General features: G+C 45.8%; 1 long non-coding RNA gene across 2 annotated transcripts in view; it reads right to left on the reverse strand.

The window, feature by feature from the left end:
- The window catches only part of LOC126045198 (uncharacterized), a 46032-nt gene that overhangs the window by 13984 nt on the left and 18062 nt on the right, over nt 1-13986 (reverse strand). The window contains exon 5 of one of the 2 annotated variants that reach the window (XR_007507955.1): nt 5995-7425. The exons of the other annotated variant lie outside the window; for it this stretch is intronic. This is a non-coding gene — a long non-coding RNA (uncharacterized LOC126045198). Of the gene's footprint in view, nt 1-5994; nt 7426-13986 lie in introns of those variants that run through there. 2 annotated transcript variants of the gene reach the window in all.

Here is a 13986-nt window from a genome sequence, read left to right on the forward strand (position 1 = left end):
AACGTTCGTTTTAACAAATGTTAAATATATAAAATCTGATTTCAAAAGCTCCAAGGTTGGACAGATGAAATCACAACGATCTTCTACTTTAGGAGAAGGGCAGATTGCCTTGATGAAAACATAAGGTTTCAGGTTGTGTTTCAGAGATAAAAACATTAATTCATCCTGAAACTGTTCCTGACTAGACAAATGAAATGCCCTCGGATAATGGCCCAAAGCAACATGCCCAAGTCATTCTGCAGGGCTGTGCAAGCAAGCAGCATGACTTGAAGGGCTGTGCTCAGGGCGTACGTGGTCTGTTACGAAGCACACTCAAAAGACTGTGCACGACAAACAAATAAACTCTTTATCTGGAAATTTCAGCGGAGTCACATCTGGGATGTGACTGCTCTCTTCCAGCCGTTGGGACTGAGCTTGCCAGACCTGCCTGCACCCACTCCCAGATGGAAGGGCACGATGGAGAACGGGCTTTCGGTGCATGCTGGACGGACACCCTCACCACGTCAAACCCCTGCGCCCGGGAATTCTGCGGCAGATCGGCAGGTTCTTCAGGTGCTGGGATCGTGCAGGTTTAAGGTATTTGAGGTCACACCGCTACGGCTGGTTTCTGAAAGCACCGAGTTAGGACTGGGGTCAGGTCAAACCAAAAAGGAGGCATCAGGTGACGGACTAAAGCTCTGGCAGCCAGGGGTTTGCAGATAGAACTTTAAGCCAAGCTACTGACTCACGCTGGATGTGTGAACATGAGCAATGCAGTTGGCTTCTTGCTACCTCAGTCAGCTAAGCTGGAAGATTGAGTCATGGCTGGACCTCCCAGAATCCCGATACGTCTGAAGTGACCTTTCTAGAATAAATAAGTACAAGTTTGCCTTTAAACTCAGCATGCAAGTGTTAGACTGTGCTAGAGAGCTACAGTGAAGAGGATGGGGGAGAGGATGACATAAGCTGCCCCTTCCTCAGCACACTGGGGAGCTTCTTGCAGAAATGAATGGGGCCTTTTCTCTCTCCCGCTGTGGGAATGCTGCTTTCCAAGGGGCTTGCACTCAGCTTGCCTAAATATACACTGGTCCATAACACAGAGCACGCGAGTGTGTCCGGGATATCGGAAACAGAGAAACCCATAGAATCATGCAAGAACGGAGGCTGAAGTCGCCTCTGGAAGTCACCCAGGCTGAACTCTTCTCTCCTCACCCCCCAGGGCTATCTTCAAAGTTCAGTCAGCTGGCTCAGGGCCTCATCTAGTCAAGGTTTGAATATCTCCAAAGACAAAGATTTTGTGGGCTTTTTGAGCAACCTGCTTTAGCGTTTGACTACCCTTACTGAAATTTTTTTCCTTATGTCTAATTAGAATTTCCTTTGCTGCAACGCAGTTCTCATCTTTCTCTGTGTACCCAGAGAATTGTCTGGCTCCATGTTCTGCGTAATTCTCTTTTAGGTTACGAAAACAGCCCTTAGCTTTGTCTTCTCCAGTCTAATCCCAGCCTCCTGGCTGTTTTAGGGGCCGTCAGCTGGAATTGCTCCAGCTTTTCAGTATCTTTCTTGCCCTGGGGTCCCTAAACTGGACACAGTAATGGATATGCAATCTTACCCCGCCAAGCAGAGGGGACTAGTCTCTTCCCTCGGTCTGTTGGCTATGCTCTTCTCTTGCTATGTAGTCCAGTATGCATCCATCCCTGCAAGGGCATGCTGTGGACATACTCAACTTGGGGTCCCCTAGTACCCCAGCTCCTCTTCTGAAGAGCTGCTCTCTAGCCAGTCAGCCCTCAGCTTGAACAGTGATATGGGTTTTTCTCTCCCGGGTGCAAAACCATCAGGGATAAATCCATGCTAATCAATATACCTATTGCACTGGTCAGAGGCTGTCCACAGTCAGAGCAAGCTTTTGGCAGTCAAGACAAGCAGTTGTCCAGGACTGCAGGCTGCAGGGAGTAGCAAATGGCCACGATCCTGCTGCCCATTTTGCTTGTACCAGAAAAGCTTTGGAAGCCCAGGCTCACTGCTGCTGAAGTTTGAGACATATACGTCTGTGTGGATGTATGGCTATTGCTAGGCAAGATGGGACTCCTATAAAGCTATCCCTGTTACCTCGTCTCCCATACGCCTGGTGGCAGCAGGAGGAACAAGTCCAACTCCCCAGGGCTCTGCAGCTGGGACTCCATCCCAGCTCGGCTCTTCCCTAAGAGGGAAGACTAAGAGGGAACTCATTCTCCCCGGGTTTACACAAACCTGGGCAAGTTCTGTCCATGTTTTTCAGCTACATTACTGAGATTCTTCCTGTGTAAAAATCTATTCAGCAAACTATAGCGAATCAAATTATTATCGTCCAACAGTACAATAACAATGTATAGAGGCAGTGAGAAAATACATTCCAGATTTAAAGTTAGTTCTTCCAAATCTGCATTAAACAACCTTCTCAGCAATGCTGAACACTGTAAGCCTACTAACCTTGAAAAGCGCTGCCTCTGCTCAGCTCTCTAGATAAACCGCAATATTCACTGAACTGTACACAAAGCAAGGCATGTCATGATGAGCTGCATGCGGAGGTCAGGGAGACTCAAAGATGCTCCTCTCTGCCATTACTAGGCAGGGCACAGGGCACAGGAATACAAGGCTCTGTCTGGCGAGCGGAGACATATTTGACCCGTGATCACAAGAAAGGGGACAACAGGTCAGCCGGATCAAAGATTTTCTGTTTTACTGGTCCGGCTGGCTCCTCACTCTAGGTGGGCTCCTGAGAACAGCCCTGAGAACTACCTGCGGCTGAAGCTGCTCCTGGAAAACAGGAGGAAAATCTGGGTATCACTGTATTTCTGCTCCCCTGGAAGCCGAAATCCCTGTTTTACCCATCCTCAAATGAAAACAGCAAGTGTGTTAGAAGTGGAAGAAATCTCTGGTTACTGCTGTGACCTATTACAAACCTCCGTTTACATGCCCTGTAATGATTCAGCTGTAGAGGGGGAGCAGAAGCAGGCAGGGGTTTGACACCTAGCCTGTGGGCGTCCTAAGTGGATACAGATCCCAGGATATGGCCTCTGCCGAGGGATATGCAGGAAACAAGTGGGCATTCAAAGACGTGAGGCTACCACGCACTTCTCTGAGAATTACAGCCGGCTTTCAGCTTCCTGGTGACCTTTAAGACAGAGAGGGGAGTTGTGGCTGGCTCAGCTGAAGCAACGTGGGAATTAATTTCTGCCGCAAAAGCCGGAGAGCATGTCCTGCCAGCACCCGGTCAGGGATGACTTGAGGAGAGGACTCTGTGCTGCCCATGGAGCACGAGATAACGTGAAGATGCTGCCTTTCCCCGCCGGACATCATGAAGGTCTCCCTTCACCGCCTCCAATTCTTTCCCCTGGAGTGTCTCGCGTAAATCAGTGTTATGCTCCTGCCACATCCTTTAAGTGTCACAGCGGTGACATCCAAGTTAGATTAGGAGCGCCTGGGGCAAATTCACATGAGCCCTGTTCCTAATGTGAAGTCAATTAAAATCAAGTAATGCAAGGAACACATCTGGTCCTAGATGTTCATGATAATAAAGAAACCCCATTATGTTACTCATGCGATATAATTACCAAATAGCGATTCTTGAGATCTCCATGTCAGGAAGTAGCCTGAACCACAAAACTGAGGTATTTGTTTTAAGGTGGATTCCAAGCCTTTAGGGTCTGTACATAAATAGACTCCATTTTCTGTTCAACACAGAATTGAAGCATACAGTCAGTTCTGCACTTTGACCATCTCCTCCCCAGCAACTCTACCAGAAACCATTATGAAGAAGGCACCTGTGGTTCTGGTTTGGAGGAACAACAAAATTAGGAGTGTGTGGAAAGTTTAAAGCTGGGATCCATCAATTCAGTAACACAGAGCAACACATCAACATCTTAGTGATCTGAGGCAGCTAGCTCAGCCTGATTCTTGTGAATTTAACTTAATTTGCTCACTTTGAGCTTTTTTTCTTTTCTGTAGCATCTATGAATCATTGCACTGTCCAGAATGAATACCGACTGAATGCTTCCCTGGCTCAGAGATAGCAGAGCCCCTTGCTTAGTCAGGAAAATGATTTAAGAAAATCAATGGCTTTGCTTTGCTTACAAAATAAATTTTAAAAATAACAGGGTAAGAGTGAAACAGTTAGAATGCCAGCAGAGGGATGTTTCAGTCCACTGCCGTTTCATACCAAGACTTCACCTGACAGCAATTAGATAAATATGTTTCTCAGCAACAGCACATCTTAGGCAAAGTCCTATAGTTTTTACTTCGTCACTAAAATATTACGACCAAACACATCAGGGACTTCCCTTGGGTCAATAAGAGAGCCCCATGCACCCTTGCCATAAGCACCCTAATACAGGGCTGTAGCTAGGACTGGCCTAGATCTTAAGGCCAGATGATCTTGATAGAATGATGCCATTAACTTCCAAAATGCTTGCAGTCATCTACAGAGTTGAATGTGGGTGTTGTTAATTTTTTAGGCTGAAGCACAGTTCAGTCCTGCCCATAGACATTGACCTTGAGCAGCACATCCAGTAATTCTGGGTCTCCCAGGTCAGGGACTCCCATGCTTTGTTTTTTGGGGTGTCACAGCACGGTGGTGGCAATGCAGCAGTACTCCCTGTCCTCCTCCTCCTCCTCCTCACTTTGTTTGATTTCAACTGCCAATGTACCGCAAGAACATATCTGCAACACACTTTTCCCTTCTCCCCTCTGTAGTAGGACCCTGCTAGCGTTTGGTTTTGTCACACTGCTAGCAACAGCAAAGCCTGGTGGGTTGTCTCTGCCTCCTGCCCTCTCTTTGGGATTAAATGGTGCTAGGAAGTTGTCCTACTTCCTCAGTACATATTGATTACATATATTGTTCACAAGAGGTTTTCTCCATTCTCTCTGAGTTTAAACTGTGAGTCAAAATCACCTCGTACTGTATGCAACCTGGAGGAAAATACTGGGCACAGAGTGAAGGTCACAGAGCTTAGAACAGGAGCCACTGCCGCCTCTGACTCTTCCTGGGACGGGTCTGCACAAGTGTACGTGTGAGAGCACTTAAACCAGCACAAAACTGGTGCAACGGAGGAGAAGAGACTCCACGTGCAAGCCCAGCAACTCCAGACACTCCTGATGCATGGGATTGCCTTTCCTTGCCAAGTAGATGGGCCCGAAATCATTAGGAGCTGGCGTACGACAAAGGACACCCTAATTCCCTTCTCTCCTTACCCACATACAGAGTCACACATGCTCAGCTGCATGGTCACACCTTTGCTATGCATACAAAATAAAAGTAGATTAACGGTCCAGGGTAACCTACCCTAGGGCTTAAACACCTTTAAGAAAGAGGTCCAGGAGAACTACTGAGTAATACTTCTCAGCATCAAAGCATTGTGAGAGTGAAGGCGATGAGTTAAGCCTAGATGAAGTTCTGGAAACTACTTGGTGCAGACAGAGCCTCTGTGAAGCACCTGAAGGAGTATCCATGACAAAGCAGAGCAAATCATGGAGCATTCAATAAAGATCTCAGCTGTCCCATAGGTTAAAGCAAAATCTGTCATTTTTAAGTTGATTATTTTTTTAAGCAAAGATAAACTCCAAACTTATACAGCAAAATAAATCCTTCTGTATTCTGAGTAATCTAGCACGCAGTTGGTACAGAAGCTGAGAAAGGTCTGTGTTTCCCACGGCTCTACAACGTGACAGGCTACCTGCAGCCCTTGACTGGAGGTCAACTGAATCACCTACGCTCTTTTAACATAAGTCACTGAACAACTGTTCCTTGGTAAAATGTTCAGTCACAACAGATGTGGGCAGAGTTTGGATTAGTCACATAGGATGATAAGGCTTCGTCAGCCACTCACCCTTAGAAATGACATTTCCATACAAAATAAATGCAATTTTAAAAGCAGTTGATTTCTTCTTGTCGTGGTTTAACCCCAGCCAGCAACTAAGCACCACGCAGCCGCTCACTCACTCCCCCCCATCCAGTGGGATGGGGGAGGAAATCGGGGAAAAAAAAGGTAAAACTCCTGGGTTGAGATAAGAACGGTTTAATAGAACAGAAAAGAAGAAACTAATAATGATAATGATAACACTAATAAAATGACAACAGTAGTAATAAAAGGATTGGAATGTACAAATGATGCGCAGGGCAATAGCTCACCACCCGCCGACCGACACCCCGCCAGTCCCCGAGCGGCGATTCCCTGCCCCCCCCCACTTCCCCGTTCCTAAACTAGATGGGACGTCACATGGTCTGGAATATACCGTTGGCCAGTTTGGGTCAGGTGCCCTGGTTGTGTCCTGTGCCAACTTCTTGTGCCCTGGCTGGCCATGAGAAGCTGAAAAATCCTTGACTATAGTCTAAACCCTACTGGGCAACAACTGCAAACATCAGTGTTATCAACATTCTTCGCATGCTGAACTCAAAACATAGCACCGTACCAGCTACTAGGAAGACAGTTAGCTCTATCCCAGCTGAAACCAGGACACTTCTATTTGGAGGAAAGCCTCCTTCTAACTGAACTTTGTTCATTGTGAGCATCAGCGAAGCCTTCACTGAAAAACAGCCTGCTTCATGCCCAGGGCAGCAAGCACCTGTCTTGGAGAAGGTTTCTGATTCCCTGTGGTCATCTTCTGCTTCCAGTGGGTCTATCCAGGCGAGGCAAAAGGGAAGGAACTGCTTGGTTCCCTGACAGTAACCCAGAAAGAGCTGCCATCTCAGGGAAACGACAGCTGAGCTGGAGGTGGTCGATCCCAAGGAATGGTTATATCCCCATGATTTATCCTCTAGAGGAAGCCCAGCAAAACCCACCGGGGTTCCCAAGGACACCAGGCTTTTTGGAGGAATGGGGGGACTGAAGGGAAACAGAAACAAGCCTGAACACGCAAACAAACCCCCTTAAACCTTGATGCCCAGGTTGATGCATGACTGAAGATGGACATCTGCAGCATTGTACTCAAAAAACAGAGGAAATAATAATAATAAAAAAAACACAACCAAGAAGTTCCACATGAAGTCTTGACCGAAGTAGTTGCCAGCTGTCCACTCAATACTGGAATAATTCCTCCTGGCATGCCTCAGGCACAAACCCCATCCAAAGGGAACCGCAAAGCCGGGGCCGCGCAGTGCGACGAGGCACTAACCTTCCCCACGCGTGTCCACCCGACCGTGGACCTCCTGCTTTTTCAACACCCCCGTTGCTCCCTGCTTAACACAGAGGTCACGGCACAGGGGCTGTCATTTCTATCTCCGAGCATCTCTCCGTCACAGCAGCTCCCGCAGCGGTGTGACCCCAACTCATGCCCCGGGGGAAGGAAATCGATGGTTTCCACAGAGCCCACACTGACAATCATGGTGTGGACCATGGAGAAATTTCATCTGATCAGCAGCTTTTGCTCCAGAGGTGTCCAAGGCTCAGCTTTAAGTGGATTTAAGTGTGTCTCCTGCCATTAAAAAAAAAAAAAACAAAAAGAAAAAGGACCGCGTGAATTTTCCAGGTTCATCACTGCAAGCTGGGTCCTGTGAAGAATTCACCGGAGGCAGGTGGACATCTATAAAGCAAGTCATGGCTGGGATCTCACTCTTTGTGACCCAAATATTCAGCTAAAATATTTCAAATGAAAAAAGTTAGTTGGCTTGCAGTCATCAGTCCACTGTGGGTTGAGGAGAATCTCCAGTGGGAAAAAGAAGCTTATTAAACAGATGCTACAGAATAGAGCAATATGGGGCAGAAAGGAAAACAATATTATGAAATTACTTCTGTCTCAGATACCCCGTACAGTTTTTATTAAAGTCAACAGGAATTGCACACACAGCTCCAGGAGCAGGCACAGCCCATCAACAGAGCATTAAAGCACAAGCTATGGGGAAAATTAAAAGGTTTGAACTCTACGATGACTAAATAATCACAGGCCTCGCTGCTTTTTACAAACAGTAAGACTTGCAGGTCTTATGTGTGCAAAAACCCAAGCCTGAGATCTCAGACGCAGAGGAATTCTGCACCTTTTCCTGCATGGAGAGGTGCAGCAGACACCCCACAGGCAGTCCCAGGCGGAGGAAGCAGTTTGGCAGTTCCTCCGCTAATGGAGAAACAGAAGCAACCATGGAGATGCAAGCAAGCAATAAATAAAGCTTGCTGAGATTTTGCACCTCAGACCGGGAGGATTTATATTTCATGTAGTGACAGCAGATTGCTTTATGCACTTTCTTTTGTTTTTTTTCCCCGAGACCAGGTGATGCATTTATGGAACTTTTGAATTTAAACATCCATGGACTGTGCCGAGTGACTGGTCTGCATTGGGTAGCGGTCATGCACTGTGACAAACTCCACAGCGCTTTGCAAGATTAGCTGCACAAAGAGATCCTTTCACGTACCGCTGAAACGCAGCCCTCTTGCATTTCAGCTGCTTAAGAGTGCAAGGAACGTTTCACCATGACCTCGGACAAGAAATGAAACGCACTTCTGTAAATCTGCCAGTAGAGCTACCAGCATTTCAGGTAGAGCTACCAACACCTCCAGTAGAGCTACCAACATCTCCAGTAGAGCTACCCACATCTCCAGTAGAGCTACCAACATCTCCAGTAGAGCTACCCACATCCCCAGTAGAGCTACCAACATCTCCAGTAGAGCTACCCACATCTCCAGTAGAGCTACCAACATCTCCAGTAGAGCTACCAACATCTCCAGTAGAGCTACCAGCATGTCCCCACACCACTGCACAGCCGGAGAGCTGCGAGACCGCAGCGTGCTCCCAGCCCACCTCCATGGCAAGTAATGCCACCCAGCATGACCTACAACTAGGTCACATCACCTCACGGCTGAAGATGACAAGGTCATGCACATAGATGATGTCAGATCACTGATACGCGGTAAGATATGTTTGAAGAGCTGCCTTTCTGCTCTGTAGGGAAACACCGGCCCAGTGAAAGGTCTGAGGAAGAGGCAGGGAGTTAGATGCCTCTCTCGCCCGCGACAGAAACTGGAACAGCCCTAAGCTTTCCACACTGCACAAAGGGACTTCATGAGTCATTTGGTGCTCCTTTTCTAGGACTCCCACCTATTTATGCAATGAAAAGCAAACAGAAGTTCTCACTATCATTTAATGATGTCACCACACAGCTAATTTGTTAGCTAAAAATCCTTGCAGGCTTTAAATTTGCCGTCTAAGTTCATACCAGGTTTGTAATTTACACTGTTGAAAGGCAGCACCAAGTCATACCAGTCAGCTGAGTGTGTCCCAAATGGCAGCCTCCTTGCATGCGACAAAGAAAAAATCCCATTAACACAGGAAACTTCTATTGCTATGGGATTTCTCGCCTCTGGCATAAAGGGCTTCTTCCTTGGGAGGGTAGCGTGGCACTGGAGCAAGGACCCAGAGACACGGTGGCATCTCCGGCCTTGAAGGTTTTCAAGACTTGGCTGTACAAAGCTACGTCTGATGTGAGCCAGCATTGATGATATTCCCACTTCGAGTCAGAGGTCAGACTGGAGCCCTTTGCAACCAACATTTCTATGATCCTATGAGCTCTTCCTGCAACCTCAGTGTATTTCGGATGCAAAGAATTTTCCATACTAAAAATGAGAGGGCATGCAGATTTGCATGGGATGAAAGTATACTTGACCTTTAAATGATCTTTACATCAAAATGATGGACATTTGAGAGGGACGTATTAATGGACTCGTGCAGCTGTGCACAATACTGAGGGCTATTTAGGGGCAGACCCTGAGAAGACCCTGACTGCTCCCACATGCAGTGATGCCAGCTCTCTTACTAAAGAAGGGAATGTCAGAGAGGGACAGTTGACCTTTAAGACGCCAGCACAGTTGTGTTAAATTTCCCTTCACAGTGAGAAGCCAGTCAAATGTCACCATTCATTGTAGAACTGGTCAAAGCACAGGGCAAAGCTGCTGCGTTTTTCACACTAGAGCTTTGAAACAAGCCATTTTTATTTTTCATCTCTCGTTCAGGCCAGCAGTTTTAGCATGAAGTCTTCCTCCGCGAAGCAAATTGAGTGTAGAGCCTTTTGTTCATCTTTCCCAACTTCACATGCTTTAAGATTTCCATAAAGCAGAAAACATCTGTTTGAAGACTCTGTCCATGATGGAGATAACTGCCAACACCGAGTCACATGTTATTTCACATGACGATGGGCACTGTCATCTTAATTCAGCTTCATATACCACAAGTAGATTTCTTTGCAGGAGAGGAACAGTTGCTAAATGTTGCCTACTCCTTCATGTTAGAGCTGCCCCTTTTACCTTCTCATTGACGAGCATCTTCTGTTGATCCAGGTTATGAATCAAGCCTCATATTAGTCTCAACACACCAGCGTGACTAATGCTTGCCCTTTAAACCTCCTGTAACACTTCTAACAAAGTTGTCTGGTACTGACCAAATCCAGTTTGGGAAAGGCAAGCCTGAATAGCCCTCACATCATAAAGCTCTTGAGTACTTCTTCGGTTCCCTTCTCGTCCGATTCTAGGGTTCTTTAGGTGTGGCAGCTCCCAAAAACTGATGGAGGGGGGATTCCTGCAGAGAGCAGCAGGGAGCCAGAGGCAGAGTGCCCTGGGGTCCTACAAGCCAAGGCACAGGGCGCAGGGCTGCTGGACTTGTGAACCTCTCTAGGCTCCACAGACACACATAGGCAGCTCCTACCAAGCTGAAATATTATTTTGCTCAGTGTGGAGCATGCCTTTAGGGAAATACAACAGGAGGGATACAGAACAGGGCTTGGATGCAGGCAAATCCTATAGATATTCTCCAGGCTCTGACTTCTTATTTCATTAGCAAATAAACGTAATATTCCTTAAAAAAACCTCTTGCATTATTTTCTTTTCTAAAAACCAAAGTCTCTCTTTGTGGTGGCTTTGGAACGACCTCGAAATATGAAATGTGGATGCCTCATGCAGAAATAGCTGGAGTTTGCAAAGCACCTGGAACTACGGTCTTTGAGTTTTAGTTTCAGTGGGTTCCCAGTCAGACACCTGTGATATTGATTTCATTGTCAGTGTTGTTAACAATTTCACAGCTCAGAGAAGGGATAAGAAGTATAACATTGAATTGCTCTGCTAGTCCTCAAAATGTGAGCGCGCGCGTGTGTGTGCGTGTGCATGTGCGTGCAAATGTGTGTGCAGGGATAGAGAAAGAGAGGAAAATGAAGTAAACCATGGAGGCCACCACCATACGTATAGTGAGTTCAGAGGGTGATCCGTTTACTTTTCTGTAAGGAATTTTCTATAAAGAAGGGGCTCAACATTTAAGAAGCTGGCTTTTAGGCAGCTTTGCCATTCACAAAATCTGGCACGAAGTGAAGAGCCCCAGCAGAGGTTATGAACCAACTACTTCAGAGTGGGTGGTAAAATTAGACAAAATCAATCTTTCCATCCCTCAGAGCAGACACAGCAGCAGGTGTGGGTGGGGACTGAAGGTGCACCGCAAGGGAACACAAACAGCCTAAAAAAACCACCTTCCAAGGAATAATGATATCATATCTTTTTGCCAACACTGACATAATACTCCAGCTGTCTGCAAAATCATTATGTTCCAAGCAACACCCCATGAAGCCTAGAAAAGAATAGGCACTGAGAAAAGAGACAAACTTTTCTTTTAAATTTCCTTCTGTTCTAATGTAAGTGCTATGGAAATAGCCAGGTCCATTGAAAATTTCTAAAAAGGAAAAACGTCACCTCCAATTATCTTGTCATGTACTGAAAATATCTTTATCTTAAAATATCTTGAGAAAGACCCTGAGACTGAAAAAGTAATGCCTTTGCTCTCTCCATGTGTCGGTGGTGCTTCTTGTCCCTCACTTTGTGAACTCCAAATTCAAAGAAAAATCTAAGAAAAGAAAAATTATGACAAAGACCTCAATACCCGGAGACTCATCTCTCTGCTCCTCAAGGAACATCCCTGCGAAAATGGGCACACTGATGTCAACTCAGAAGAAGGTAACAATTATGTCCCGTGTTTTTGTGCTAGCAGCTACCATAGTGAAGAAATGTAAGCTCACTGATTTCTGGTGTGAGATATCTTATCTTCTATATGCATTAGTGAAGGTGGTTAAAAAACAGCATATCTTCCCAGCATTCTCTCTGTAAGACAGGTTATTATTCAGTTCCTACAAGGCCAAGAGCAAATCATACTAACATGACCAGATTACAAAGAGTCTTAAATCTTTCCTGTGATGTAGCGGCTCATCCTTAGGTGTACACGCCAGCGGCACATCTACTGATCGGCCTGTAGGAAATCTGATCTTTTTCTTTGGTTAAAGATGATCTTTTAGTACACTGGACTATGCAAAATGTTGCACGCAATCTCATAACTATCTCCCCCTATATCTACCTTCCAATATCTCTATTGTGAGCATTTTATAGTGTTCAGAAATGTATTAACTGGACCACAGGAGACAGAGAAGGTGGCTATTTCTGTAACTTTTTGAGAGCCTGCTAAATGTATGCAAGTATTTTCACAGGGAGAAACCGAAGACCCCTTTTCTCATTGCTTGGTGGGTATGTGTGTGCCTGGTGAAAGCGACATCCCCGGTCAGACAGGGCTGTGTCTGGCCTCACACAATATATCAGCTCTTTAATCTAATGGTCCTCCTAAATCCTCTGGATACAGCTTCATTACCTGGCTTTGCAAGATCCTCATAAGGTTTAACGGCTTCTTCTTTGGCCAGCAAGAGCTCTGGCTCCTGTGTTATGAGTTGCGCACTGAAGTGCAGAGAAACTTTGGTAACGGTCAAAAGTCACGGGAGAAGTCATAGGGAAGTGGAACCGAACATGACTAAATGAACCCGGCGTCCGGATCACGAGGCACAGCCCTAAAGAGCTTACACAGCTCGTAGCAAAACAAGGGAGGATGACAAATATTTATGTAATGGGTATTTGGAATGCAAATGGTATGCATTGGGTAATGCAGTGCAAAAGTTCCCTGTGATAACAGCAGGGCTTGCTTAAGGGTACAGGGATATTCATTCTGTAAGGTAGCACCTACCACAATTTTATTTCACGTGCATTCCTCTGCCTCCTGAGGTGCTCCCCCAGGCACATCTGACCGTCAATATAGAGCCAGCAGGTGAAATAAAAGCTCAGCCTCTTGTGGCCACTCCATTCAAGGAAATTGTTTGGATTTGGTCTTTGGGTTTACTTGTTTTCAAAATGATGATGGGACTGTTATTGGAAAGATGAGTCAGTGAAATGAGTTTTGTCGTTCTGGAAGCGAGGGTTATTGGCTGCTTTTTAAAAAAATGTAACCCCAAGGGGCCTCAGGGCAGCCTCTGAACCAAGTTTTGGCTCCACGCTCTAACATTATCCTCGAAAAAGACAAATATCTTGAGTCATCTGGTGTCTGTGTCTCTGTTTAATAGACCTTTCCCTTGCCTCGAGTAAGAGGGTTTCGTTTGATCAAAAGTGGGTGAACCATAAATGTATAACACTAAACTGTATTATTTCATAGTAAAAGAGTAGATAAGCAGCAGCATATTTGAGTGCAAGGTAATGCTAAATTTGGCTGGTGTACTTCGCTATTTTCAGTCTCCACAGCATCAACCATGTGATAGGGCAAAACTTCCTTTCCCTCTGAACAGCCCTCTGGAATCTGAGAAAAAGGAAGCAGTTAAATATCAAATGAGAGAAATTACTTCTTAAGTGGGCATAATTTTTAAACTGCATGCTTTTAGACTATTAGAAGAGTGTTTTTCTTGGACCGGAGTTACAACACTGAACGCAGTTATGCTAAAATGGAAATGCCTAGATTTTGAAAGTTTAATAACAGGGTAGCTACAGAGATTTTTGAACACTTGCACTTTCTTTGTAACCTTCAGCGGTGTTTTTTTTTTTGGTCTTACACACATAAACTCCAAAGCCTGTGCATCTGCTGCAAAACCTCACGTGGAGTACTCTGTGTGATTTCAGGCTTCCCAGTACAAGACAGATACTGATATACTGGAGCAAGTCCTGCAGAGCACCACCAGGGTGCCTGGGGTTGGAGCACCAGTTGTGT

Source organism: Accipiter gentilis, chromosome 13 (genome assembly GCF_929443795.1).
Source record: "Accipiter gentilis chromosome 13, bAccGen1.1, whole genome shotgun sequence".
Classification (NCBI taxonomy): domain Eukaryota; kingdom Metazoa; phylum Chordata; class Aves; order Accipitriformes; family Accipitridae; genus Astur; species Astur gentilis.